The sequence below is a fragment of the Castor canadensis genome, chromosome 9 (assembly GCF_047511655.1).
Source record: "Castor canadensis chromosome 9, mCasCan1.hap1v2, whole genome shotgun sequence".
NCBI lineage: Eukaryota > Metazoa > Chordata > Mammalia > Rodentia > Castoridae > Castor > Castor canadensis.
In genome coordinates, this window is record NC_133394.1 from 141,900,936 (window position 1) to 141,906,935 (window position 6,000).

The window sequence follows — 6,000 nt, forward strand, 5'->3', positions numbered from 1 at the left end:
TCATGTTAAGTGAAGTTAGCCAGGATCAGAAACACAAAGATGCATATTTTCTCTCATATGTGGAAGATGGGTCCAAAGATAAACATATACACAAAAAACAAGCATGATCATATACAAACCCAGATATAGAACATGTTTGTAACAGTGGAACTACTCTATGGAACTTGGGGAAAGAGAGAAAATAGAAGAGAATGATACAGCATCAGTAGTATCACATATCATAAGATGTGAAGGTAGAGGATATAAGGATGTGTATTGAAAGCTGTTGAGAAATGGGAGGTGGGAGGTAAAGGAGTAAGGGAGAACATTCGAAGGGATTTAACAGACCAAAGTAAAGCATGCCCACAGTGGACAGGCACTGAGACATTCCTTTGAATGTCAACTCAAATATTAATAATGCAAACCAGGACTATAAAATAGGCACAGTGCAGGGGGTAGGGTAAAGGAAAGAAATTAAGGTGATGGTGTATGGTTGATGGATTTCACATACCTATATGAAACAGAACTAAACAAACCTCTTGCAATTGTTTTAAGTGGGGTGGGAGAGTTGATGGGGGCAATGTAAATAATGTGCAATATAAGAATGATCAGAATTGTCACTGAGAATCCCCACCCCATATAATGAATATATGCTAATAAAAAATTTATAATGTAAAATGAATGAAGATATAAAAATATGAAGCTAAAATATGGAAAGACAGTCAGCAGAACTCCCAAGGATGGCTGAGAGAGACAGGGTATAGAGTAAGACTGGAAGATGTTAAAACTAAAGGATAGAAAGAGTGCTCTGGACATCAGCAAATGACAGTGATGATCCCCATGAGGATAGAAAATAGACAAAGCATCCAAAAGGAGGATGGAGCTGAAAAGCTGGAGACAAGATTCTACTCTCTGAACCTCTTTACTATTGTTCCAGGTTTCTCGTATCAGTTTTTCAGTGCAAATGAGGAAGCTGCCCAAAAGATCACCATCTACAGCTATATCCTGCTCAGAAGTACACTGCAGTTGGACTATAAGAAAGATCTGTGCTCAACTTTCCCCCAAATTGAGGTAGGTATTTCTGCTGTACCAGGATGAGTAATTAACAGAGTTAAAAACCCAGATTCAAACTCCAGCTCTTTACTCCACTTACTTCATGACTCTAAGTAAATCAGTAACTCCCTGCTTCACTTTCTTCATCTTTCCAACAGATGCTGGCTCCATGTTGACCAATTAGTGTCATTACATTTGTCACTCATCACTATTGAAAGACTGAGTATACAAACAGATCCACAACCATGCTGATGCACAACTGGTCTCAGAAATGAGCTACAAGCTCTGTAACAATAGACCCACACTAGCTAAGATTTGATCAGTCTGATGGTTTTCCTAAATTCTGCCCTGCTTCCAGTGTAGTGACAGCCAGAGAAAGCCAATCATGGTCCTCTAACCAATAACATAAGATGTCCTGCTCAAGCTTTCCCACAACAACCTCCAATAGGAACATAGCTGAAGCCTCCAGTTTCTACTCTAAAGCTTTCCTGCTCATCTGCCTGCCATTGAGTTCTGCCAAACACAAGTGATGGTGGCCAATCCCTTCTTATAGTAAACTCTGGGTAAATCATCTTTATTTATTATCATTTGGGTGATCTTTGTTCATGTACAGTTAAGCTCCAGGAGCTGGAAGGAGGGCAGGCACACAGTTAGTGCTCAATAAATGTTCAGTGTAATTAAGCTGAACTAAATCTAAAACAGTGATAATAACTACTTCACAGTGTTGCTCTAAGGATTAAATTAGATCATCCATATAAAAACATTTTGAAAACTGTAATGTGCTATAGAGTCATAAGGTGTTATTAAGTTACAGCAGCGTGTAATCAGAACCAGATTATAAAGTAGTAGTGTAATGCTGTTTATTCCATGGATTCTTAATGACCAGACTTTCAGATTTCTAGATTTATGATTATGGTAATTAAATAGCCAAGCAGTGAGAAAGCCTTCTTAGATTCTTTTGAAACAGAATTCTAGCTATCGAAGGTCTTAGTAAAAGAAATTCTCAAATTCCTAGCTATTTTTTCCTGCTTTCATAGACCTTAACTATACCTTCTCAATTCTGTTTCTTCTGTGAATAAAATTCAACATCTTTGAACTTATTGTCTTATGTCCGGGCAAAAAAATATAAAAGATTATAGAGAGCAAGCAGTCAGGATTCAATACTGTGGTTCCATAAGTGACAGACACTTCTCCAAGGGTTTTGATTTCCTGCATTCTGGCTTGAGATCATCTACACTGCTTGATACTGCCATCATTTTCTGACTCTCAAATAGCCTCTGGCCTGCAACCTTCCAGGCCACACTGGCTCTTTCTGATCTTGCTAACCTATGCTCAACCTGGATAGCCTACTTCTTACCTGCTGGAGTTTCATACCTCATCTAGTCTCCAAACTCCAGACATCTAAGAGCTGGAATGTTATCATTAATATAGATTGGATCTTCACACAAACCAGAGGGTTGACACTAACTTTGAAGCTGCCTAGAGACAGCCTTTCTTACTAACATTTTCTGAATGATATAATTTCAGAAAAGAGTCTGGTCCTAAGTTATGAAGTTCCAGAAATTCGGCAAAACTCTCAACAGATTGTGTATAGAAAAAAAGTTCCTCAGCATAATAAATGACATTATGAAATATATAGCTAATATCATAGTTTACAGAAGAAACTAAAAGCTTTCCCTACAAGATCTGGTGCAAGGCAAAGATGACCAGTTTTGCCATTTCTACTCAACAGAGTGCTAAAAATATGATCAAGAGCAATCAGACAAGAAAAAGAAACAAAAGGCATTCATATCAGAAAGGAAACATAAACTGTCTCTGCAGGTGGCATGATTCTAAATGTAGAAAACCCCAGATTCCACCAAAAACTGTTGGAATCAATAAATAAATTCAGTAAATTTTCAGGGTTAAAAAATCAACAACAAAAAATTTTGGCTTTTTATACACAACAACTTACAGAAAAAGAAATCAAAGAAATATCACCTATGATAGCATCAAAAAATGAAATACTTAGGCATAAATTTAACAAAGGAGATGAAAGATGTATGCACTAAAAACTGTAAAACATTAATGAAAAAATTAAAGAGGACACAAATAAATGGACTGATATTTCATGCTGATGGGTTAGAATAATTAATATTGCTAAAATATCCATACTCTCCAAAGCAATGTACAGACTATATGAAATACTTTCAAAATCCCAATGTCATTCTTCATGAAAGTAAAAAACAATCCTAGAATTTGTGTGGAACCACAAAAGACCCTGAATAGCCAAAGCAATTATAAGAAAGAAAAATGAAATTGGAGGTATCACATGTTCTAGTTGAAAAATACATTACAAAGTTGTAATCAAAACAATAAGATTTCAGAAAAAAAAAAGGCCAGGTACATAGTGGGACAGAATAGAGAGCCCAAAAATCAGTCCAAACATACACAGTCTATTTTCAACAAGAAAACCCAAAAGGGAAAGGAAAGTCTCTTCAATGAATGATGCTGGGAAAACTGGATTTCCATTTAAAAAAGAATGAAGCAGAACATTTACCTTACACAAATATCAACTGGAAATGGATAGACATAATCCCTAAAACTATAAAATTCCTATGTTTTCTTCATTGGTCTCAGCAACAATACTTTTGATATTACAAAAGCACAGACTACATCAAACTAAAAATATTTTGTGTAACAGATAAACCAATCAACAAAATGAAACTTACAGTTTGGCAAAAAATTTTGCAAACCATAAATATGATAAGAGATTACTACCTAAAATTGATAAAGAACACAGACAACTCAATGGCAAGAAAATATATAACCCTATTTTAAAACGAGCAAAGGAGCTAGGAGTATGGCTCTGAGATAGTGTGTGGCTAGCATGGGCAAGGCCCTGAGTTTGGTCCTCAGCACCACAAAAGGGAGTGAATAGAAATTTCTCCAATGAAGGCATAAAAATGACCAACAGTTATATAAAATGATGCTCAATATCACTAATCATCAGAAAAATATAAATCAAACCCCAATGAAAAAAATCACATTATACCTATTAGGACAGCTGTTACCAAACAGAAGATAAGTATTGGTGAAGGTGTGGAGAAAATACTGCTAATATAGATTGGTACAGTCTTTATGGAAAATGGTATAGAGGTTCCTGAAGAAATTAAAATAGACCTACTATACGATCCAACAGTCTCTTCTCTTGGAATATACAAAAAGAACTGAGAACACACCTCATAAATGTACCTGTATTTCCACATACATTGCAGCATTATTCACAATAACCAAAACCTGAAAACAACCTGTCTGTTGATGGACAAATAAATTGTGATAATGTGTGTATATGTATGTGTATGTGTAATGGAATATTGTTCCACTTTAATAAAGGAAGGGATCTTGCCATTTCTTAACAACATGGATGAACATGGAAGACATCATGCTAGATGAAACAAGCCAGACACAGAAAGAAAAATATTGCATACTCTTAATTACATGTAGAATCTAACAAAGAAAGAAAGTCAAATATACACAGATGAAGAATAACATTGGCTCCCAGAGGTGGTGTGGTGAGACAGAAAATGGAGTGATATAGTAAGAAAATCCAAAGTAGCAGGTATGTATGGTGAATAAATCAAGCATGCAACATGAGGAATATAAATAATAATAGTGTAATGTGTTCAGGATGTTGGTTAAATGGGTAGATTTCAGCTGTTTTTGCCAAAGGGGTAAAGAAAATGCAAGTTGTTTGAGATGAAGGATGTGTTCATTTGTTTCATTATAGTCACCATTTTATTCTGTACATGCATCTCACAACATCATCTTGTATACTTTAATTTCTTATTTTAAAAAATTTGTAAGAAATTTAATCAGTCTTTCCCAAATGGCCAGTGATTTAAGGATAGTTTTACAAAACAAACTCACAACTGGGACTTAGAATAACATGAAAAAATAAATTTTATCCCTGTGGAAAAGATAGAATGAAAGTTGAAATGCAATTTATGGTTGACTGCACAAGGTTGGAAATGAGGCAAGAAAAATGACTTGGATGAAATAAGTGTCTAAGCAACTGTGAGTTGTTTGAGGGCAAGGAACTGGATTTTTGTCTGGCATTATGTCTGGTACATTTATGCTTAATAAATATTGATCCAATAAATTATAGTAATTGGCATGATTCTTTAATGTACCCATTCTATCCTACGAATATGCCCTGTGTGGTAGACATTAATAATGACCTTATCAGTCAAAGATTCCTCAGGAAATTGATAACATGCATGCATATATCAATTATATGCATGACATCATTATATCAGGATGACATAAGAAAGGTTTAATGAAGGGACTATTTACTCAAGGTTGGATGTGGTATAAAGAAAGTGTATGACCCTGGGTCTGTCTCTACCTCTTCAACACTAGAACTCAAAAACAGGTTTATATAACGGGCCACCTTGAGAACAGTTGTGACCTGTGAACAAGGGCAAAGTCACCTCTGAGTAATTCTGCAAAGAAGGAGCTGAGAAAGAATATTCTTGTGTCTTCCTCTTCATTGCCTCTGGTGTCCTGTCAGGGCTCCCGTTGGTAAAGCCAAACTGGAAGCAAATGCCCAGGAACTCCATGATGGAAGCCATGCAGGTCAACTTCTGGGGCAAAAAGAATGGAGAAGACTGGTCAGTTGGGGGACAAAAGTTCTGCATAGTTATTCACTCAGTTTCAAGTTCCTGTAACTTTTTTTTTCCTTTTTAATTACTCCTAGAGGTACAGTGTTTGTCAATTTATAACTTGGATGCAGAATTCTGCTTGAATTTTTTTGTGCCTAAATATAGACATTGAGGGATAAATAGTAGGAGACAGGCAGTCAGAGAAAGATGGCAGATTCCACATGGCACTGGTGACACAGGGGCTTCTTCTTCCCAACATGTCCGGGGATGAGGAGGACCCCTGCACCTCCAAAGGCATGCAGCACTTAGCTCACAGGTGGGGATA